The following is a 24,705-nucleotide window of genomic DNA, read 5'->3' on the forward strand; positions in this document are numbered from 1 at the left end:
ACTTTCCGGCGATTTCACTCAGAGCGCATTTTCGTTGGCCATCACACAGTACAGCATGTGATGGCCTCTCTTCTCTCTTTCCATCCTTTTTTTTGTGTTTGGCAGTTTTAATATACCGCGATTTTGACTGGAAGCTTTTAGAGTGCTTTACATGAGCACCAGTGATGTTAAATTTCAACACTTTTTTTTTGGTTAGGCACGGGGAGATAAGTGCTTTGCCCAGAATCGCTGATGTCGAGGGGACGCCGAGGCTTGAATCAGGTCCTTTAGCTTTAAAGTCATGAGCTTTGGCTGTAAGGCTATATTCTCTCCCTTCGGTATTTGAAAGTAATAAAGATTAGGATTCAACGGACCAAAAAGTAAGACCACATTGCAAAAAGTTTACATTTGAAGAGTTTTTATTTTATATTTGTAACTACTTTTTTTCCCCACGTATTGGACTGGAAGGTATTGGAGTGGTTTATATGAGCACCAGTGATGTAACATAATGACATATTAATTTTTGGTTTTGCACGAGGAGATTATGCATTTTGCTCACAATCAGTGATATCGAGGGGACGCCGAGGCTTGAACCAGGTCCCTTAGCTTAAAGTCGTGAGTTTTGGCCATAAGGTATTTTTAAAAGAAATTATTATTATTATTTTTTTATGCATTTTCTTTTATTTCACATGTTCCAGTGAGAAATTCATGTATTTTTTTACAAACATATGTATATTATATAGGTATTTAGGACTATATTGTTACCAGCTACACGTAGCCCCAAAGAAATTACTCACGGTATAAAAAAAAATAATCATTTTTTTAAAAATACCATCAGTAATTTCTTTGGGACTACGTGCAGCTGGTAACAATATTGTCCTAAATAACTATATAATATACATATGTTTGTCTAAGTTGAAATTTTCTCACAAATCATGGTGCATGCACTGTTGAAATGAACACATTGTGGTTCACTGGGGTACACCACAGACTTCTTGGCACGAATGCACCCTTCTTTCTTTTAGCAGCAAGTTGGGTGCGCATTTCAAAGAGCTTTAAAAAAAAGTCTGTAAATTACCTTCACAATGGCTTTCTTGCCCACCTAACACCACTATTGACCAAACAAAGGAATAGCTGTACCAAGTGTGGCTTTTTGACTTTAGTACCCAGTTGTGCATCACATGGAGAGTTTTTACTATTTGAACCACTTTTAGAAAAAAAACATTTGTTATGTCTTGTAGCTGTACTTTATTTATCTATGCTTAAGAGAAACAAAAACTTGGCACAGACTTTTTGTTGTACACTACCTTTACTCTTTTGGTAACAAGGTGCGAGCGCCTTTGAAACAGCTTGTAATAAGAGTGTAGCCGGATGGAAACTGTTACTATTGCAGTCAAAACGACGCATATTTAAATTAATTCCAACCGCTACCACTAGCACAGACTTCTTAACGGTGCACGTTTTTTTATTTTTTATCTTATCAGCAAGGTGCCTGCGGATTGTAAATAGCTTGTAATGTAAAGGTTGCCAAACAAAACCTGATAGCCAGAATTCTACAGATTTTAACTATGAGCACCCGCTTCTTTCTACACATATAAATATATGGGGTGGGCAGAAAACTACGCTCCGGCCTGGTCCCTGCTTCTGAAAGCAGCCAGAACGGTGAGAGCCTCCCCGGGCCCTGGTGGACCCCTGTCTCCAGCGCCCGGACGGAGCACGAGCCCCAGGCCCGGTCCCAGCTTCAGAACCCTAGCCAGGCCGGGGAGACACTGGGACGGAGTACAAGCCCCGGGACCGGGCCCAGCTTCTGAACCCTAGCCAGGCCTGGGAGAGTCTCCCTGGGCCCCGGTGGAACCCCGGTCCCCAGCGCCCAGACCCTCGGCTGGAACCAAGGAGGGTTAAGCCCAGGCCACGTCCTCTCCCTGACGGCCTGCCCGGGAGCCCATTTTTCTCAACTATTAAGCCCCCCACTACAGGGGCTTACAGAAGTTTGGAGAAGGACAAACGTTGGAGTTAGAATGGCTACCAGCCCACAGGGCCATCTGGTCACCCAGCCCGCAGGGCCATCTGGTCACCCGGCCAGCAGGGCCATCTGGTCACCTGGCCCGCGGGGCCATCTGGTCACCCGGCCCGCAGGGCTATCTGATCGTGCAGCCAGGTGACCAGATGACCTGGGACGACCCAGCGCCTGAATGGCCTGGGAGGGTGCCGTATCCAGCCACCCTTGCAGTCCAGCGAGGGTGGCCAGGCGCTCCGAGGCAGCCGCTCGGGAGTATCCTTCCCCCGGGGCTGCCACTGCTCGCCTCTCTGCTCGCCTTGCCCGGGAGCAGCCGGAAGGGGAGGCCCGGCCGCCCCAGGACATCTGGTCACCCGGCTGACCCACAAGGGATGGTGGCCCCCATCCCCACACCCCGGTGGGGCAGGAACGGGAGGGGGAGGCCCCCGTGCCGGAGGGCACGTGGTGGAGGCAGCCTCCCGCAGGCCCACGTTACCCCCTCCGCGTCCCTCCTGCCAGCCAGGTGGCAGAGGGACCCACCCCTGGGTGTGGTGGAGGAGGGCATCCGTGGCCGCCCACGCAAGGAGAGACAAAAGCTTGGCTCAGAGGATGACTTTCAATAGATCGCAGCGAGGTAGCTGCTCTGCTACTTACGAAACCCTGACCCAGAATCAGGTCGTCTACGAATGATTTAGCACCGGGTGCCCCACGAACATGCGGTGCACTAAGGGCGATGGAGGCGTCCCTTCCGTCCGCGCTCCGGTCCTCAAGCGAGCCGCTCTACGCACCGGCCCCCCAAGAGAGGCCGGCTATCCCAGGCCAACCGAGGCTCCACGGCACTGCGGTATCATTACGGTTTAGGGGGGATTCTGACTTAGAGGCGTTCATTCATAATCCCACAGATGGTAGCTTCGCCCCATTGGCTCCTCAGCCAAGCACATACACCAAATGTCTGAACCTGCGGTTCCTCTCGTACTGAGCAGGATTACTATTGCAACAACACATTATCGGTAGGGTAAAACTAACCTGTCTCACGACGGTCTAAACCCAGCTCACGTTCCCTATTAGTGGGTGAGCAATCCAACACTTGGTGAATTCTGCTTCACAATGATAGGAAGAGCCGACATCGAAGGATCAAAAAGCAACGTCGCTATCAACGCTTGGCCGCCACAAGCCAGTGATCCCTGTGGTAACTTTTCTGACACCTCCTGCTTGAAACCCAAAAAGTCAGGAGGATTGTGAGGCCCCGCTTTCACGGTCTGTATTCATACTGAAAATCGATCAAGCGAGCTTTTGCCCTTCTGCTCCGCGGGAGGTTTCTGTCCTCCCTGAGCTCGCCTTAGGACACCTGCGTTATCGTTTGACAGATGTACCGCCCCAGTCAAATTACCACCTGCCACTGTCCCCGGAGCAGGTCGCGCCTGGCGCCCGCCGGGCACATGGAGCCAGAGGCGAGAGCCCCACGGGGCTCGCCCCCCCAGCCTCACCGGGTAAGTGAAAAAACAATAAGAGTAGTGGTATTTCACCGGCGGCCCGAGGGCCTCCCACTTATCCTACACCTCTCATGTCTCTTCACAGTGCCAGACTAGAGTCAAGCTCAACGGGGTCTTCTTTCCCATCTGATTCTGCCAAACCCGTTCCCTTGGCTGTGGTTTCGCTAGATAGTAGGTAGGGACAGTGGGAATCTAGTTCATCCATTCATGCGCGTCACTAATTAGATGACGAGGCATTTGGCTATCTGTACCACCTCGCGGTGGCTCATTCTTGGTTATTATGCTTCCCATCAGTGTCAAATCGGTTTTGCTTCCAACAATAAAACATTTGTTCGCTCCGGAGTACAGCCACACTTTAAGCTGTCCTCACTGGAACTGTGGTCACGTATAGGCCAGAGATAGTACACCCTGCAGTACTATTCCAACAATGTAAAATTGTCTACGAACAGTCCTGTTTAGCAGGACATCAATAATCAATGCAATATGTAGTGACTATGTGTATGTAGTTATTTGAGACCTATTTTTATTCAAGACGTTTCAATAGTCATGATGTACACATTTGTATCTAAATCATTATGATATAAGCACACAACTATAAAAATACACATCTATAAATTGCACATCTAGTTAGAAAACACATCTTTATAAAAAATTCACATCTATAAAATCCACATCTCTACTAATTTTTGTGTCAACTATTAACTCTTATGTGACTGTTGAACCACATGTAAATAATAGTGAATCAACATTTTAGGCTAATACGTTTTTATAAAAGTGACATGTGTGCTGTACGTTAGTGTACATCTCAGTGTTTGGCTTGAAATGTAATTGTCCATGAATACTTGGCACATTTTTAGAGTGTCCATTAAAGTAGCCAGGCAAACATTCTTCTTGAATGGGAACGACATTTGCAGACCAAGTTCAGCCAGAGCAACATCATTACATTGAGGCCAAATACCCCGACATCCGACAATAAAGCCATGAAATTTTACAGTTTTACAGTTGGTAAGATCTTTGATTTGCTGTGATAGATCCTGATAGTATTTAAATTTACTCTCATAAGCTAATTCAAGGGAATTCTGTGAGTTTTCATAACGAATTGAAACATCAACCACTACAGCAGTACCATTTTTGGTGAACACTACATCTGGTTTTCTTAGTTCACCTTGACTATTTTGACATGAGGTTCCCTGTATGTCATCCACCCACACCTTTTTGCTCTATCAATTAGCAATTCCAACACTTTGTTGTGCCTTTTTATCCTTATGTCCTTGGTTTTAGGACATGCACCTGAAATATGTGAAATCGTTTTGCACACATCTTTGCAGAAACTACAAGTAGCAAGTGTACGATTTCTTCCCCTAGTGATGATTTCTCTAGTAGTACAAAAGGGGGTGGTGATGGACGGAGCATCAGAACCAATCAAACACTCACACCCAGTCAACAGATCTGGGTTTGATCCATCACCATTCTTTAGCCCACTCTGCCACCCCAGACATGGCCATATGCAAATCAGTCTGACCCTGTGCCTCATGGGAACAGTCCAGCCCGGACTGCCAAGCCATGTCTTCCCTGGACCGGAAACAAGCTTCCTAGGACCAGTTTCTGGAATTTCAGCCGTCTTCAGCCAGGCTTGCTTGAATCCAGTGGCAAAGTGAGCAAGGGGCTCACGTCTGAGCATACCCTGCCAACTTATGGCAAACAAAGCGGTACAAAAGGGGGTGGTGATGGACGGAGCTCTCAACATCAGCGCAGCTATGTATTGATTTTCTTTTCTTTTATTATGTATGCTGATCCAAAAATTTGATGTTGGATTACTTGCTAAGTATTTTATACCATCACCTTGGACAGGGAGATTTGCCTATTTCTCAAATTCCTCTTTCCTCCAATCATATGTTGCTACCAAATTCAATTCATGACTCAGAAATCTACTGTCTAAAATGTTTAGTTTGTGTGTTTTGATGATGCTATCAATTTTTTCATTGATTACTTCTCCTGCATACATGAATGAATGAGCTATGTACAGATCTGGAGCTTCCCTGAGATACAATAAGTTATTAACTTTGTTCAGCCCAATTGTTGTACATAACTTTGGTATACTGAGGCCCCCAAAGGATCTTTTTGAATACAGGAGACCATCACATGTGCATGCAGGTAGGTGCAGAAAATGTTTGACATACTTTCTAATGGTTTGATCCAGAATGTTTAAAGTTTTAGCTTCTGTTCCTGTCATTTCAGTTTAAATGACAGTTTAGGGATCAAATATTGACACAATATTTCTATTTTCTGTGTGGGCTTAAGTGGTAGATTGTTGAGTTTTTGAGCCCAGTCACCAAGAACCTCATTAATTTTGTTGTTGCTTGAATGGCCGGTGTGTGGATCAAAGTTCAGTCCGAGGTATCTCTCACTTTCTCCTGGATGGATGTTTTCAATGTTTTGTTTTTCAAATTGCCATGGTTTACAGTTGTTAACCAGGATCTTATCTTTATGGTGACTTATATAAAATCCATGTGTTTTTTTCACATTAAGTTTTAATCCTGTTGTTTCACTGAATTTTTCAATGATTTTCAGATTTGTACTCATTCCTTCCCAGGTGTTGCCGAGTACTGCGATGTCATCGGCAAAGGCCAGAGCGGTGATTTGCTTAATGAGATCATTGGAGCCGAATGTGAAGCCCTTTCCGTCTTTCTGAAGATCACAGATCAGAGGATCCATGGCAATATTAAACAGCAGTGGGGATAAAGAGTCACCTTGCTTAACTTCTGACTTCATTGTTATTTCTGGGGTTGCTTCATTGTTTTTTCCCTTGAAAAATGTTGTTGAGTCAGTGTATAAGTCTTTTATTATGTCTCTGATGCATGATGGAACTCTGTGTCTTTCAAGACTCTGTAGAATATGACCATGGCTGACAGAGTCAAAAGCTTTTGAGATATCTACGAACACCACTGCCAATGAGCTTCTGTTCTTTCGTGCCCCTTTTATAATGTTTTGCAGAAGAGTCAGATTTTCGAGACAACCTCTCACCTTCATGAAGCCTTTTTGTCTCGTATTTATTTCAACGAAAAATGTGAGTCTTTTAGTTAATATTTTCGTGAACAACTTCATGAATGCCGTACTGATGGTAATTGGACGCCAATTACTTATCTTTTTGAGTTCGCTAATCGGTACATTCTTAGGTATTAGTATTGACCGGTTCTTTTTAATACTGTCTGGTACTCCTCTCATCAATAACCAAGACGATAAGATTCGGGGCAGCAGTCTTGGTTGCCTGCTATGCACTTTATATAAGTCATTCAGACCAATCTTATCAGGCCCCACTGCTTTCTTTAAATCTGATTCATCGAAGGCTTTAGCTATTTTGAGCAGTGTAATTTCTTTACATAGACTTCCAATTTCCCATTCATCTGGTATCCGGTCAATTGGGATGAATTTGGGATTTTTCTTGTTTTCTTTTTCAATTATGTCTTTATAGTATTGGAAGATTTCATCAGCACTGATTTGGCAGGTGGCATCTTCTGCCCCATCAGTGATTATCCTGGCAATTTTCTTTTTGTCTTTTTGAAACATTGCCTGGTATTCTTTGTAACTAGCCTAAGATTCTGGTTAACGTTTTTAATGCTGTGGCTCTGACCGGGCCTCCCGCATCTTGGTGTCACTCAACTATTATACCGGTTTTCAAAAAGGGTCAGCGGAGTGAACCAAGGTGCTATAGACCAATATCCTTGATTGACTCAGTTGTCAAACTACTAGGTAAAGTCATGTTAGGTAAGATCACAGATTGGGCAGATGAAAATAAAGTAATAAGTAACCTACAATATGGCTTCCGTAAAGGCCGAGGCACCATGGACCAATGTTTGAACCTTTTCCTGTTAATAGGAAAGTATACTATGGCGTGGGAGGGTTCGCTGAAGCTGGCATTTATGGACCTGACTTCAGCTTTTGACCTGGTTAACAGGTCGAAGCTGTGGACTATTTTGTTGGAAATGGGTTTGGATTCAGCTTTGGTTAATTTTTTAGCAGAACTTCACCGTGACCTTACTGCTTCAATTAGGCTGTCCCAGGATGGTAGGTGCTCTAAATCTTTTAAATCCAGGAGAGGTGTACGACAGGGGTGCATAATGTTGCCCCTGCTTTTTACCTTATACATTAATGCCCTGGATAAAACCCTGGTTAAAGCAAGTTTGGACATTCCGCGTGTAGGTGATACTTTAATCCCAGTTCTCCTATACGCGGATGACGCTGTCCTACTGGCTAGAACAGCGGTAGGTTTACAGCGTCTTTTAGATGCGTTTGGAGCATTTATGTTGTCCCTGGACTTGGTAGTAAATATTGGTAAATCGCATATACTGTCTACAGGTCGTAGAGTTACAAAACCAAAATCCTTTTATTGTAATGGGGGTCTAGTGTCTTCTGTACCCTCCTTTACTTATCTAGGGGTAGTTTTTGATGAAAGGAGTTCTTGGGTCCCACAGCAAAAATCGAAAAAGAATGCAGTAATTAGATCAACCTCTGCTGTATTAGGATTTGCTAAACGTCTGGGGGCAAGACCAGTGGAGGCTGTTATCAAAATATATGAATCTAAGTGTCTGGCCATAGCAGGTTATGGCTCCACTATTTGGGGGTATAAACCCCAGTTAGAACTACAGATAGCTGAAAATAGATTCTTGAGGAATCTCCTTTCAGTACCGCAATCTAGCCCTAATTTCTCTTTACATCAGGAACTGGGGTTGGGTTATTTATCTGACACTCTGAGCTTGGTGCCGTTACTTTGCTGGCTCAGAGTGTGGCTTAATTCTGATCTAACCTTGAACCAAGAGATATTGCGGGATTGTGTTAAGTTGGACAAAGCAAGTAATATTATGTGGCTTGTTTATGTTGAATCAATGCTTTCTAAATTAGGCCGTCAGGAACTATATGATCACCCTGAGAAAATTAGGAAGGATGACCTGAAATGGGTTGAAAATAATTTTATAAAAATGATGATGGCGGAAAGGGAAGGGCATGAGCTGCAGAAACCTTTAGTTAGGGCTCATTCTCTGATAAAAACAATATTGTCGACAGAAGCCTATCTGCTAATTGTTACTAAGCCGTTTCATCGTTGGCTCCTGACCAGATTTCGATTTAATTTGATACATCTGTCCTTGGGGAACTTTGTGAGGTGGTCTAAACCTGAGGAAGCAGGATTATGTACTTGCGATAATTACTCTATTCAAGATACCCTACACTTCTTACTGTTTTGTAAACACTATACTGTTATCCGGAAGAAGTTTTTGGTTCCATTACTTCGTAAAGGGGCTTTCAACAGGCCAAACCTGCTTTACTTTATTTGCAAATGTTAACTGACACGTGGGAAATTTTTTACATTGCTTCTTTTTTAGTGGCCACCGTTAGAATCAGGGGGAAAATTATAAATAGTTGACATTTTGGAACCTATATCAGATAGAATATACATCGATTCTCGGTCCCTTACGTACTTTTACAATTTGTTTAAATTCCTAGTGGTTAAACTGATTGATGTCCCAGTTTAGTAATTTTCAAAATATGTCGGTTTGTGACGGGCTGGTAATTTATCAGTGAGCACGTTTCTGTACGTATCTTAGCCTTGATGGTTATGAAATAATTTTTAAGGATATATTTATGATTGAGCATAACATTGTTATTTATTGTATTTGTATTTGTCTATGAATGTAACTGTTGTTTTGTACTTTTATGATTTTAATTAATCGAATAAAGTGGATTGATTGATTGATTGATTGAACTGGCCTTTGCTTTTGTATAGTTTTTCTTGTCTGTCTGATTGAGCCTTCCATTTTTCTTATCTTTCTTTGGTATCTTGTTTTGTACAGAGGCAGTCTGTTGCTCATCTTGAGCAGAGTTCATAGGTTCATTATTGGGTTCGCTCGTTGGTTCGGTACGATTTGCTGGTACAGGACTTATATCATTGGTGTTTTCTGATACATAAGTCACTACCTCATCCATCAGATCCATAGCAGCATCGTGATGCTGGATGTTTTTGGTGTACTTTTCGATTTCTGTGATTCTATCATTCAGTTCATCAAAGTTTTTTATTTTTGGCGCTCGTTTCAGACTGATAAAGTCTCTGCGCCTTTCTGTTGTTACTTCTACTGCAATCTCTGGTTCATCGCAGGAGTCGTTCTCAGAGATATTGGATGCTTGGAGTACATCCTTTGCCGATTTTTTGCTCTTATCTCTTCTATCTCTTCTTTTTTCTGCAATTTGTTTACTATTTTTACTGTCAAAATGCGGAACCATCAGCGCATTAATGTTTCTTTTGTTCTCATACACTTTTTCCAATTCTGCTAATAGCAGTATTTCTTCCTGTGACCATAGTTTTGATAGTTTGCTGCTTGCTAGAGCTGCTAGTCTAGCCTCATTTTGCACTCTTGGATGCGCGTGCCGAGCATGTTGTTAAACTCCAATCTTTGTTCCAAATCTGAGGTCACAGAAGCTGCACGGGAATGGCAACTCTCCTTTTTGAGGTCTTCCTTTACATTTTGCATAATGGCATGCAATATTGTGGTATTCGGCTTCTTTGTCACATTTTGAACAATACGTTTTGAGATAGAAGCCTTTGTGCTTGTTGGAGACATGTTTTCTCAATTCTTTGAAAGTTCCCAATATGTCTCCACACAAGTCACATTTATACTTTTCGTTTGGGTATTTCCAATATGTGACTTTTTTTGTGTAGTCACTTGTCTTTGTTATCAATTCTTTGCTGATCTCGTATACATCAGGTAGATTTTCAAAATTGGCTGTACCAATGTCATTCTTGGCTGAGGAGGCCACAAATTCGATGGATTCGCTGAGGTCTACTGTTGTGTCTTCTTCTGCTTCGGATGGCGAACTAATGCTTATAACGTGACCTGAATCGTTGTTGCTTGTTGTATTGTTTGAAGCGGGTGCTGGTTTGTCAAATTCGGTGAGGAGGTTAATAATTTCTTGGAAAGACAGCACCTCCTTACGCCATCTTAACGGGGTTTTTATTCTCCAGGAACTACCCCATCTGAAAATGTGTTCGTTTGCTTCGCCACTTCTCACTATCACGCTCGCTGCCATGATAGAACCTTGTTTAGCCTGTCTCTATAGACTTCTCTACGCAGAGTCGAGTACTATAGAGGCAGTTACCAGCGGGACCACTGGAGAGTCATAGTTACTCCCGCCGTTTACCCGCGCTTCATTGAATTTCTTCACTTTGACATTCAGAGCACTGGGCAGAAATCACATCGCGTCAACAACCGCCTCGGGCCTTCTCTATGCTTTGTTTTAATTAAACAGTCGGATTTCCCTGGTTCGCACCAGTTCTAAGTCAGCTGCTAGGTGCCGGCCGAGGCAGAACGCCAGCCCCGCGCCCCCGGGGAGGGGGCACGGGGAGAGGCGACCACCGCAGCTGGGGCGATCCACAGGAAGGGCCCGGCTCGCATCCAGAGTCGCCGCTGCCCCGGAGGGAGGAGCCTCGTCCAGCCGCGGCACGCGCCCAGCCCCGCTTCGTGCCTCAGCCCGACCGACCCAGCCCTTAGAGCCAATCCTTATCCCGAAGTTACGGATCTGACTTGCCGACTTCCCTTACCTACATTGTTCCAACATGCCAGAGGCTGTTCACCTTGGAGACCTGTTGCAGATATGGGTACGGCCCGGCGCGAGATTTACACCATCTCCCTCGGATTTTCAAGGACCAGCGAGAGCTCACCGGACGCCGCCGGAACCGCGATGCTTTCCCAGGCTCGGGCCCCTCTCACGGGGCGAACCCATTCCAGGGCGCCCTGCCCTTCACAAAGAAAAGAGAACTCTCCCCGGGGTTCCCGCCGGCTTCTCCGGGATCGTTTGCTTTACCGCGCTGGACGCCACGAGGACGCCCGTCTCCGCCACTCCGGGTTCGGGGATCTGAAGCCGACTCCCTTTCGATCGGCCGAGGGCAATGGAGGCCATCGCCTGTCCCTACCTCAGGGGCATGGCTGGAGCTCCTGAACCCAACTGAGCAAGGGGAGGCTCCCCGTCCCGGGCCTTTGGGAGTGCCGCAGGCCGGGGCCCGGGGCCGGAGTCCCTGACCCGGGGTCCAGTCGGGCCCCTGGACCCAGCCGGGGCTCCCAGGCCCAGAGGCGCAGGGGAAGCCTCCCCGGACCCCCCAGACCCCGTCTCGGGCTCGGGCACCCTGCCATGCGGCAGGACCCAGGACGGAGCCCAGGGTGGGGAGGCCGCCCTCCCTGGGGCCATCAGGGGCCCGACCAGGGCTCCTGAACCCAGCCGAGCAAGGGGAGGCTCCCCGGGCACAACGGAACCCCGCGGGCTGGAGGAGGGAGCACCGGACGCCCTGGGGAAGAGTCGTCCGGGCTTAGCCCATTTGATCCCTGCCTGAGAACCGCCATTGCCAGGAGGGGTGTCCTGGCATACCCTGGCCTTAGTAATCCAGAGGAAGGCTACCCGACTTTCTGGTAAATCGTGCGCACCGAGTGACGGAGGGGACCCTAGGCCCGGATGCACCCGACCTCCTGGAGCCCTGGCTGGGATCTGGGAGGCAAATGAGCCCTCATTGGGACTTCCAAGCTGGCCCGGCCCTCTGGTCGCCCCATTGGAAAGCATTGCTCGCAACCAGATGGCCTAGGGGAGATGTGCGACCAGATGGCCGGGACCAAAAGGACTCCCATCTGTCCAACCCTGAGCCTTTGCGCTAGGGTTCCCGCCTGCCCACGCAGGGCTTAGGGGCAGCCCGGCCATCTGGTCGCCCCATTGGAAAGCATTGCGTATGACCAGATGGCCGATTGAAAGGTGCGACCAGATGGCCGGGGCCGAAAGGACTCCCAGCTACCCACACCGAGCCATAGCGGTAGGGCTCCCGCCTGCCCTTGCAGGGCTCTGGGGCTCTGCAACAGGAACTCTTGTCCCGGGCAGATGGACACTTGGCAGGCCGCAGGACGTGGGCTCCCAGGCCCTGACCGAAACTCAGGAGGCCCGGGGCCGGTCCCTGCTTCTCAATGCAGCCAGGCCGGGGAGATCGGGGAGCCTGCCCAAGCACGAGGGACCCCAGTCCCGGGCACACGGTCTCTCAGGTTGTGTGCTCGTTTTCCACAATTTCTTTCAAAATTCCGCGAAGTGCCATTACGCAAATTCCGCCCAGCCCTATTAAAGATTCAATTGAATTCCTCCACACTACTACTAATGTTCCCTATGGCCTTTGCTTTGCTTCTACAGTGTTCAGCATTGTAACATCAAACTGCAGCAAAGTTTTTCATACTTTGAATAGGAAGTGCGCGGTTGCATATTACACTTTTAAAATACCTGATTTTGCTGTCTCAACAGCTTCAGTGACAATTTTATTTTTAACGTGCTAGCTGCCGCTGCTGTTGTATCTTAATGCTATTAATAAGCAGACCAACGGTGTTCAGCTTATAAAACAGGTCAATCTAAAACATACACATAGACAAACAGGCTCGAAGTTATGTTTATTCTCACTGTTATAAACGCACTGTTTCAGTTTCAGTTTACTTTGTATTTACGCTTCCTTCCTATACAGTCACTGACACAGGATATTGAGCACATTTTAATAAATACATGCCCTGACTTATGCTATATGTTGTTTAGCTCTAAAAAAATTTGGTTAACTCCTAATACAGAATTGTTATGGGACATGAAATTTTACTTTGTCCTAAATGACTATATCATATACATATATTTGCCTAAGTTTTGCCTAAGTTTAAATTTCCTCACAAATAATGACATATGCACAGTACTCCCACACTCCCACCATACAATTATCCCTCTTATGTTTCTGCATGTAGTTATTGTAAAAATGCACTTTTTATTTACGACAAATTTGACTGGTAGGCGTTGAAGTGCTTTACATGAGCATCAGTAATGTTACACAACGACACCCTCATTAGGTCGAGCTTGATCGACCTGTTCTATCTCTTCTGTGGGGTTTGGCACACCTACCAGTTGCCATTGGCTGTTATCCTGCTCATTTACAAATGCTGGCTTGTTATTGGTGCATTTGCTTAAATGTCCCTCCTTTGTGGGCTAAGGTCCCCCGCTGGCGATTTCACTAAGAGATCGCTTTGTTTGGCCGTCACACTATACACACCTACTTACTCTCCTGCCACATGAGTTTGGTGAAACCTATCAGCGCTTATGTTCATCAAGTGCATTTTCCCCCACGGCACCATTGAGTACTGTTTAATTATTAGACAAGAATTGTTGAGTTTGCAGTGCTTGCTAAAATGTGCGCCTCGCTTGACTTGCACCTCTGCTAAAACTTGTTAATTAGTAAAAAATGATTTTTCTTACAGAGCAGCACACTTTACCAAAAGTGGCCGCTCTTTAATTTTCTTCGGAGTAAGCAGGGGGTGGGAATGGTCAATCACGACAGCTTAAGGAGGAGTCCTCAAAACACGCCTAAGGATGCTGCTACCCGCTCTCTCCCACGGCAGCTGCGGTTGCCTCAGAGCACCGCCAGCGCGGCAGCTGCTCGGCATGCCATGACCACGCAGACTCCACACGCCGTCTGATTCTAACATTTTGGGCGCCACAAACTTCACGTTTTCAAGGCCACTGGAACCCAAACCAAACCACAGGTTGAAAAAATTTAATTTACAATGAAAATCGCTCTTACTCTCGCAAATGTGATAACTAATGTTTAAACTTGTCGCTCAATAAAGGAGAAACAAGATTGTTGGCGTTTTCATTGCCATCCCTTATTCTCTTCTCTTCTACTGCCGCATGGAGCTGCCATCTTGAGGAGGTCAGCTCTCTAATTGCTCGGCCAAGTGTCTCCTCACTCTTCTCATATAAGAAAGCGTATGATGCGGGGTGGATAGTAAGGGCTGCTGGCCGAGTTATTTGTATATTTATAAAAATCTGTATTGCATGATTTAACATTTCTTTATTATTGCTCTGTATAAATCGGATGTTTTTTGCTTAACTAATCTGTGGAGAAATCTCGTTTTCTTTGCTCTTCACTGCTCTACACTCTATGCTTCCTGCCTGAGAGTGTTTTTTCCTTCACTCACTAACGGCACAGTTTTTAATATTATCGGGTCTTTAGGGAAGGTGGGGAGAGATAGCACATCTTGTGGCTCTATATTTTTTGGCCGACATCTCTTTCACTGACAAAGAGAGAAAAGTGCAATTTTGCGCTTCTCTCATACTACACCTTAGAGCCACCATCATAGGGGGTAGGGATAGCCAAAATATAGGTACTTAACAACATGGACGAAGTACACACTGTGCCGCTTATGTGTGCAGACGAAACGTTTTACTGAAAATAGGTGCGTCTACAGGTAGATCACACAGTCCTTGACTCACGGCATTTCAACTCAAGGCCTTGTATGTTGATTATGCTGCACATTTGCCCCCTCCTACTCTCTGACCCTCCCATGCAGTGATTGCTTTTCTACATTCTTCCTCTTCCGCTCGCCCCTCCCTAAATGTATTTTTCCGTGGCTTCACGTTCGTACCATTCCCATTGGTTTGTTCATATTCAGCCCCCTCTTTACCTCCTTCATGTTTTCCTCACCTGCTCTCCCCCTCTGATTTTCTGCCTCTGCCATTCTTTCTCTCTTCAGCCGTCTTTTGCCTCCTGTCTCACGCCCCACCTCCTCGTCTCATGCCTCCCTTCTCCCACGCTTCCCTTCCTGGTGCTTTCTGTCTCTTCTCTTCTTACCCCCAGCTGCCTCTTCTCTCCTACTCTTCTTCACCTTTCTGTTGACCTGGTTCTTCCCTCTCATTCTCCGCATATTTTTTCTTATTGCTTTCCTCTTTTGATCCCCTCTCTGTTCACTGCCTCTGCCCATCCTGTGTTTTACTCTCCCATTACTCAGTCTCACCCTTACTCTCATTTTGCCTTTTTTACCTTCTGTTCTGTTTCATAAGCAGATAATAAAAGCAAGCAAAACATATCTGGCCTGCTTACCATTCACTTTCTCCTAACGGTCTCAAGCTTTACTCCTTTTTAGGTCGAGCCTAGAGCAGCGCATTCGCTGCTTGCTCGGCTCGACTTTTAGTAAGGGGCTTTTGAAAGTGCTACCTTTGCCGGCCACCAGCTTGCTGTTACGCGCACAAGCGCGCGCAGCGTGCACAGCTGCCCTGCCATCTGGCTTTCTACAACTGCAGCTGCACCATTGTGCCCGCCCCCACTCTCCCCTCCCACTCCCTCCTCATCAGCTTCAGCGCGTGCACAGCTGCCTTGCCATCTGGCTTTCTACAAGTGCAGCCGCACCACTGTCCCCGCCCCCACTTCCCCCTCCCACTCCCTCCTCGTCAGCTTCAGCACGCACTTGTTGTAGTATCGTCTCAGTTTTCAGCCTGCAGTCGAAGTGAACAGCGATGGCCTCTCTCACTCAACATTTGCTGTCCCTGTGTAATTTGTAGCATTACTCTGTCAGCACGATTTTGATTTGTTATATGCCTAGCATGGACGGCAAAAGGACTTCTTTCATGAGGCAATTTTGTCAAGACAGGATGCTGTGGGGGTTGGACATGCAGCCAAGAATTGGCCAGGCCGGGGAGCCGCAGTGGGAGCTGGGCTCAGGCAGTTGCTACTTTGGCTCTTGGTTTCAATTTCTTCATTTTTGCTTCCCTCGACATAGGCCTTCTCCCCCACACACCCGTCATTGCATGGTATTCCTCTCCTGACACTAGAGGGTATCCGCTTTCCAGTTATGTTCCTTATTGTCTGCACTACAAGTGATTTGTAATTTTGAGCCAGACTGTAAATAAAAGCTACGTAAAACTGTCCTGCTACACCAATGCTTAGGTAGCCATATTTCTTCCAAAAGAAGCCCACTACATTTTCACGGCTTTCCATATTATGCAATGATTTCAGAACCACAGGAAAAATGACATTTGTCTTTCGGGCGCTCCTTTTTCCCTTGTAATAAAGTCTTTCTGGTGTTCTCATTTGGCCATTTATCGCTTTTCCAGAAACCATGTACCTTCAGTGGTTTTACACTATCTAATCAAAGATTTCACCTCAAGAGTACCAGATTAACAGTCAAATACAGTAATAAGCAACTGGCAGATGACCAGTCCAGCTTTGCAAAGGGTAACACTAGAGCACAAGACCCCACATTTTCCGGTAAATTTGAGAAAGAAACTGGCCTATTTGAACCTGTGTTTGTGCTCACTATAAAAAGATTTAACATGATATCCCAAGAACAGTCTTGGTGCATTATTAATTTTGCCAATTATTTGAACTTGCTTGTGGAGCAATGTCCATTGTAATGGGAGTCTATTTTTCGTTGTGACCAGGAACATTAAACAAAAAAACGCATAGCTTTTGATTCACTCTAAAGAAAAAGTTTAAAAAAAAAAGGCCTTGCTCTTTCAATTTGTCTTTGTTTTGGTCTTCGTTTCTCAAGATTGCTTGTTTACATTAAACAACAAATTGTGTTGTCGTTGGCCCTAACCTTAATCGACCTCTTCACCACCACACTGCCTTCACAGTGTTAGCCACGGAATATATTGAACTGACCCATGTTACATGTGTAAACACACATTTAGGTGAAAATACAGTATTGTGCACAGTACCAGATGCTAACGTTCCACGGTTATTGCAAGCACAAAAATCTTGCTTACATCAATTTTCCAATCATCTCGTTCGCCCAGTACATATTTTTCACCTTCTTTGTAATAGTTCAAGCCAGCCTAGTTTGAGCACGCAAAGCGCTTCTACCCCAGGGGGGGCAGAAGACTGAAGATGCGATTATGCACCAGGGTTATATTTATACGTTGTACTGATGTAGTAGGAAAATGCCAGTTTGTATCATGCTAGGCCCTGCATTTGGCCACAGTCGCGTTCTTGTTTGAGAGGTAAGTGTCAGTTTTATCACTTTTAAAAGTCCTTCTTTTCAGAGCTCTTAAGTTGCAGCACTCCATAAAAGTGCTTGGTGTACAGAAGCGTGGCTAAAAGTTAAAAAAAAGCATTGGCATAGCCAATAGGTCTCGCCATTGGGACCTTATAAGTGTTTAGCCATGCAACAGTTAATGTTGTTGCATCATGGATTTTGTGCCGGATAAATAAATACTTATAAGGTCCCAAAAGCGAGACCTATTGGCTATGCCAATGCTTGTTTTTTATAGTATTGCTCCTTTGTGGTTATAAAACATCTCTTTGAAATAGTATTCATTAACTTTTTAGTCTTCAGCATTTCTTTTGTCTTCATGCTTCCCAGCACCCTTGCTTTGCTGTAAACCTTTTTACAATGTCCCTACGTGTCCTCTGCCTCAACATCAGTGGGAGCCAGCACTATTTAACGGTTTTATTCTGTGGCCCTGTGGAGTTGTAAAGGCACGTCTATTAGCCACATAAGGTACTTGTGCTTTAATGCAATCTTTCTCTTTATAATTGCATTGAGGGTGCATTAGCTTATAAGGCTAACAGAGGTGTCTTTATAACTTCTCTGAGACACCTAGTAACAGTCTATATTACTGCACCCATTCATTGCTTCATGCCTTTTCTTTGGTAACACAATCCACACAAATACACTCCACATCATGCCACATAATTCCAAACAGCAACATTTCACTTAACGCCACATACTTCCACGCCACACAATTCAACTCTTCACATTTCCATTCCACACCACATAATTTGACAACAAACCACATTTTTCAAGTCAACATAATTGCACAACACACTAAATACATCCAATCCACATCAAGGAATTCCACATCATGCCACATAATTTAACAGTACGCCACATAATTAAACGCCACAACATACCGCACGACAACACAAAATGCCATTCTTCATAATTGCACTGTATGACACACAACCCCACTCCACATAATTCCAGTGCACTTAATACCATGTAAATACTATCCTCATATTTCCACTGCACACCATGCCACATAATTTCATTACACAAATCCACTCCACACCACACAATTCAACCACACACAATTCCACAGCTAACATTTCCAATCCAATCCACATTATTCTACTCCTCACCGCATACATCCACTCCACTCCAATCCAAAACACATGGGTAAAATTCTCATTTACAATGCCAATACCTCTAACTTTAGTAAATGCGAGACCAATTGCATTGTAAATGCTTGTTTAATGTGTTTTCAACTTGCTTAACATTTATCCAATCTTGCTCTTCAAGTAACTCTATAAATATGTAACTGGCATAATAATTGTTGATACTGCAGCACCAGAGTCAAACTCATACCAACAAAACCTCAAGCAATATGGCAAAATAGTGTTGTAGGAATCCTGCTGGTCAAGCAGAATGGTGTAATTGGACGACAGGATGTCAACATGTAGGGACTGAGTCTCTCTACAACGTCAGTACCTGTTGGCCCAAGTCCTAGCTAGCTCACAGTACTGCACCTGCAACTCAACAAAGTAATTAGCATTACTAACAGGGTGTACAGAACAAACATCCAAACCATGGCAAATTATGTATCTGGCTAAATCTACCCTCACTGTACAGGGATATATATGTGATCTCTGGAATTGGCCTCAGACTCCATACATGGAGTATGTAGTTAGGTGGTCTGCATCATGAGTGTAAACTTATTTTATGCAGGGCTGCATATCAGGCACTGCTGTAATTCTAGAATAATCCTCTCTGGCCGAATCCTCCTCTTTGCCCTCAAGGTGAAGGGGCACAGTTTATATGGTAGAAACTACTGTGTTGGAAGAGGAAGCTGTGTGACCGTGGTATATCTAACATTAGGAGCTGTTGCTAAGCGAGAAGAGAAAAATAATACACTATGTTGTTATGCATTCAGAGCAACCTTGTTCAAGGTGTGCAGACAGAATCCTAAGAAGAATCCCTAAATAACAAGCAACATGTACAGCATATTCCTAGAAGCATGTCACAAAATCAAATGTATGATATGTGGCTATGCAGAACCTAAAATTCAAAAGTAAGTAAGAACCAATGTTGGCCCAAAAGGAGATCACTACATGCCCTCCATGGTCGAGAAACCTAGCTACTAACAAAATATTAAAAATCACAAGTCAAACAAATTCAATACAATGCTGATATTTGTAAAAAGCAAGAATATACACATAATAAAAATGAATTTGAATTATAAAAATTTAGAAAGGGGGCCAAATTAACGTGAATCCTGAGGCACCCAAGATGTCATCAAAAGGGTCAATGTTTAACAAATCCAGAATGGAATCCACAAACCATGATTCCACAATAGCCAAATTCAAAAGCTCCAAAGAACAAATATTATCCTCGTTATCAGCCGAGTATTATCTTGTCCTGCATCTGTGTCATTAGAGCCAAAGTTTTAAAGTCTAGGAGCAGAAGTACCCATATCCCAAGAAGGGAGTAGCTCATAACATGCCTCTCAAAGCAACTGCAAGTTCATGGGACATCTTTGTGAATGGGTCCTTATCGGACTCATCAATAGGTCCATGTCCATGGGAACAGTCAACTGCATTGCAAGGCAAATATCAAGTACCCACTCGAAGGGACACCACAGGCAATAAAACAAGGGTTGCACGCAGGTAAACTAGGTGGGTCTGGAAGAAAATGACTAGTCAGTGTTTGGTTCCTGGAGCAAAGAGGCCCCAAAGAATCATATCATGCATTCACGGCATAGCTGGACTGGTGGTTATTCCAATGCCAGTGGGCTACGAAATGGAACATCCTCTGCGGAGCAGCAAAAAGTGAACCAAAATGGAGCAAATAAAGAAGAATAACAAGGTTATGGCTCTGAACACACTTGAAAATAGAGAGTGTATAAAGACTGGTAGCACTCCAGTGATTTTCTGGAAGGTACTGACTCTGCTAGTCCTGATTGCTCTAAACAATATGCTTACTATACTGGCAGCATTGGATGCCTCAAACTGCAATGCACAAGGTCACCAAAATGCTGTGATGGTTTAGAGCTTAAAAGCAACTGTATTTCACTGGACATCCAGGCAACCTACAATTCAAAGGTTTCTCAGGTAGATGTAAGTGCCAAGTCCTTTTGAAACAATTAGGCCTTGAGTCTGCTTAGTTTTTTTAAATCAGCCTTCAAAATTGGAAAGGAAGGCCACAACGAAATATCAGAAACCTCATGCCCTGGAGGGAAAAGCATGTTATTACAGCAAGTCACTATATAAGAGACAGAACAGATGTTTGGGACACCAGCTCTAATCCCACAACAATCTTGGCCATTTAACATCAAATAACTTCCATTGGAAAGTACAATAATGTGGGGGAGAATTGAAGTGGCTGGAAAACAGCTCAAATTTGCTATTGAAGTATTACATGCAAATTAATATGTTTACAAACAAGTGAGTGGCCGACAGAAGAATCACATTCATTTCCAGTAAGGAATATCACTCTGTCTGTTCCTTTACATCAGTAATCAAAAGGAAGTAACCACAACTCATGGATAAAGCTCCTTCCCAGGAGTTGATATCTACCTACAGGGAAATAGTTGATGAAAGATGTAAACTTCAATATTGAAATTGGCAAATATATTATGGCATGTATTAACTACACTACTGAAGGTGTTTCAGCTACTATGAAAGGCAGTTGTTCTAACTTCTTGATGTGTAAAATTGTGTACGTTGCGTAGAGTTTAATAACACAATGACACTCGGCCAAATATTAGTACCTGAAGTGTCCAACTAAACTGCATAATAGATTTAAGCTGACTTTGCCCATGATGTAATTTTGTATAATATCAATTATGGACAACACAATGTTATTTAAACTGTAAATGCAAGAAGACAACATATTATTGCTATTATCATCAAAAGCAAGTACTTTATCCAAATTATCTTGATCAATTTGCCTTAAACGTGCAGTTGCTTCCATCTGTGACAATTCCTAGATTTTATTGTAAGTGGCATAATTAGATCACAACAAAAAATCTGATAGAACCATGTGTTCCGAGAGGAGGGGTAAATGTTGTTTTACTGCAGACAGGGTGGAATGTTCCAACCATTATTGTCACAATTTCCCTATCGAATACTATTCCTGAGTGTTGAGATTGGAAATAACGAGGGTCTGGTCAGCTTGCCTTAAATTCCTGTGTGGAATTAAAAAAACAAGCATAACAACTATTTGTGTCCACTGACCACAATAACTACCCATTTGGACCTAAAAGTCGGGAGTTGAACGTAGCATTCTGAACCATACCATTGAGCTGTTCCTCACTTTAATTTGCAAAATGATGCCAATTGAGAAATTGGGCAATGGAGGGAATAATAGATAAATTCATGTTTTTAATTTTAGCAAGTCCTAGACATCTAACCTGTTGAACTGTGTCATTTAGAAAAATCCTTTTTGTTGTAATCAAGCCTGCTCTAAGTGAGGTGTCTGTTCCCTGAACCTACCAATATATGGCATCTTTCCAGTACTCAAAGCCTTGCAAGGCTAATTGTGTAACAAACAAATCGATATATATTACTTTGATTTGAGTCAGCATCTATTTTAATATAGCTATTGTCATGTGGGGACAAGTTTAAGTTAATATTTTTTGGGTTTAATGAATCATGGCCATAAAATTATATAAACTAATCTCTATAATATTTCAAACTACCTTCTGGGGGGAAGAGGGGTGGTTGGACAATGTTCCCGTAGCATGTAATTAAAAACTGGGCGTTGAACACTAGCTCTATTTAAATAATGATGTGCATAATGATAACAGAACATTTCACCATTATTAACAGACTTAAGGCACAAATCTTCGATTTCAAAAACAGTATAATATTCCAGCTCCGAGAGTTTGGAGTTTATAGTTTCGGTAGAACTGTTAATTTGCTGACAAATGTGACAACAAATAACATATTTCTTGGCCCGTTTGTATAAGTCATGTCACCAATAATGTTCTTGTGATAACAAAATTGTGGCCGCCACACCAGCATGTGCAGAAGCAATACCTTCATGCGCAGCTATCCCTAAGGCTAGCCTGTGGTCTTGTTTGTGAAGCACACAATCACCAATCCCTGGAATTGTAGTAAAAGGAATATTTTTTTTTCCCTTAAATAGTAAGTATATTTATCTCGAAAGCCCCTTGGCAAAGGAGGTCTGTCACGTGTAGCACTGATGGCAGCCAGTAAGTAATCGTCTACTCTTGTATGAGAATGAGTAATTGAAGCAACTGTTGCAGTCAAAACTGCAGATTTGGCAGCTTCAGCAGTCAAAGAATTCCCAACAACGTGTGTTCCAACACGCTGATGATTCAATGTATGAATTACATGAGTCTACGGTAACCTATATTTGGCGTCCTCTACCTTCAACCAAAGCAATTTGTGCTTTATAGTGTTTGCTTTGGAACCCCTGAATCCATTCCATTTGGACACCAATAATGCAAATTATCATTAAAACACGGGACACAATAAATGCAAAAAGTACCTCTTTCAGTTCAGCCAACTGCGTAGAGCAGTCACCTAAGGATTGTGTGGTTGGAATTTACAATCCATTATCACATAATGAACAGAGGCACATGCCATCAAATATTGGTGCTTGGTGCCTATAGCAGGCAGTGCTGAACCATAAGTATAAACAATATATTTATACTGTTCAAGAGGCAAACTATCGCTGGGTATGGGATTTCCATGCTCATAGTGGAGACATTTTCTGCTTGTAGAGATGGGTCAAAGAGAAAGTCTACATCCATAGCCATTAAGGATGTTTCCCATTGTATCCACCGTGGATGTAGGGCTTTAATCTTAGGAATGCTGGCTTTTGTAACAGCCTTCAAGGCTGGAATAGGAGTAAGAACAATAATGAGGTCCCCCTGAGTATGTGGCCGTTCCTTAATGACAGCCATCTGAACTGCAGTCAGTTTTGTTTCAGTGGATGCAAAATGCATTTCTGCTTTGGAATATAAATGCAATGTATATGCAATCAGCACTGCCTCACCTTTATTAAAGATGACATATGTAAAGTGAATGGCACCCACGATTATACGGATGACTAGGTTTGTAATATTGACATGTGTATGCAAGTGTTGTGTAGAAACCAAGTCAGATTGTAGTGATCTAAGTATGTCTGAATGGTCTGATGTCCAATGTAAATTTGAAAAGTCAAGATGGATTAATTCATATAACGGTTTAAACGTGCTGTGCGTAATCAGGAAAGTACATTGTGCCAAAGTGAATGAATCCTAATAAGGATTGCAGTTTCCTAAGTGTATTCAATGGTTGTAGCCGAGCACATTTATCCAGGGAATGTAGTGCAAGGCTCTTTCCCTCATGTGTAAGCTCGTATCCAAGAAATAGGACACTTAGAAATGCTATATTTGATTTCTTAAAGTTTAATTTGTAGCAATGTGCAACAAATCCCAATATTATATGAACTACTCTGGCTAAATGATTGTTCAATTAATCGTCCTTGAGGTATATATCTTCTACATAGGACAACTAGTCTGGGTCAATAGCATGAAATATTGAGACAATGTGGGCAGCAAACAGTTTTGGAATGTTTTTATATCCCGTGGGTATTCGACAAAAGCAACTTTGAGAGCCTAGCACCGAGAAAGAGGGCCAGTCCCTGCTTTCAGGCTCTACTTTCTGGCAGAAAAAAACACTGGAAAGATCAAAGGTTGTTTTGCATTTTTTATGTACTATGCTATGGATAAGTGCCGTACTATCAATCAATCAATCAATCACGACATTTGTATAGCGCGCTACTCACCCGGAAGGGTCTCAAGGCGCTGGGGGGGAGGGGTACGTTACTGCTCGAACAGCCAGGCCTTGAGCTGCTTCCTGAAGGAGAGATGGTCTTGGGTTAGCCGAAGGTGGATGGGGAGGGAGTTCCAAGTCTTGGCTGCCAGGTATGAGAAGGATCTTCCTCCGGCGGTGGCTCTGCGGATGCGTGGTACGGTGACGAGGGCGTGGCTGGTCGATCGTAGCTGGCGGGTGGGCGTGTAGAAGGTCATGCGGTCGTTGAGGTACTTGGGGCCCAAGTCGTGGAGAGCCTTGTGTGCGTGGGTGAGGAGTCTGAACGTGATTCTCTAGTTGACGGGGAGCCAGTGCAGGTCTCTCAGGTGTCCGGTGATGTGGCTTTGTCGGGGGATGTCCAGGATGAGTCGTGCGGAGGCGTTCTGGATGCGTTGGAGTCTTTTTTGAAGTTTGGCTGTGGTTCCGGCGTAGAGGGTGCTCCCGTAGTCCAGTCGGCTGGTGACGAGTGCCTGGGTAACGGTCTTCCTGGTTTCTGTGGGGATCCATCTGAAGATCTTGCGGAGCATGCGCAGGGTGTTGAAGCATGATGAGGAGACGGCGTTGACTTGTCTGGTCATCGAGAGGGAGGAGTC

At 44.2% G+C, this 24,705-nt stretch overlaps 1 pseudogene; it reads right to left on the reverse strand.

Annotated features, from left to right (window-relative positions):
* Positions 1 to 2,566: 2,566 nt before the first annotated feature.
* Positions 2,567 to 3,603, reverse strand: LOC146835052 (28S ribosomal RNA; annotated as a pseudogene).
* Between the last annotated feature and the right edge of the window lie 21,102 nt (positions 3,604 to 24,705).

Source organism: Triturus cristatus, chromosome 4_2 (genome assembly GCF_964204655.1).
Source record: "Triturus cristatus chromosome 4_2, aTriCri1.1, whole genome shotgun sequence".
Taxonomy (NCBI): Eukaryota; Metazoa; Chordata; class Amphibia; order Caudata; family Salamandridae; genus Triturus; species Triturus cristatus.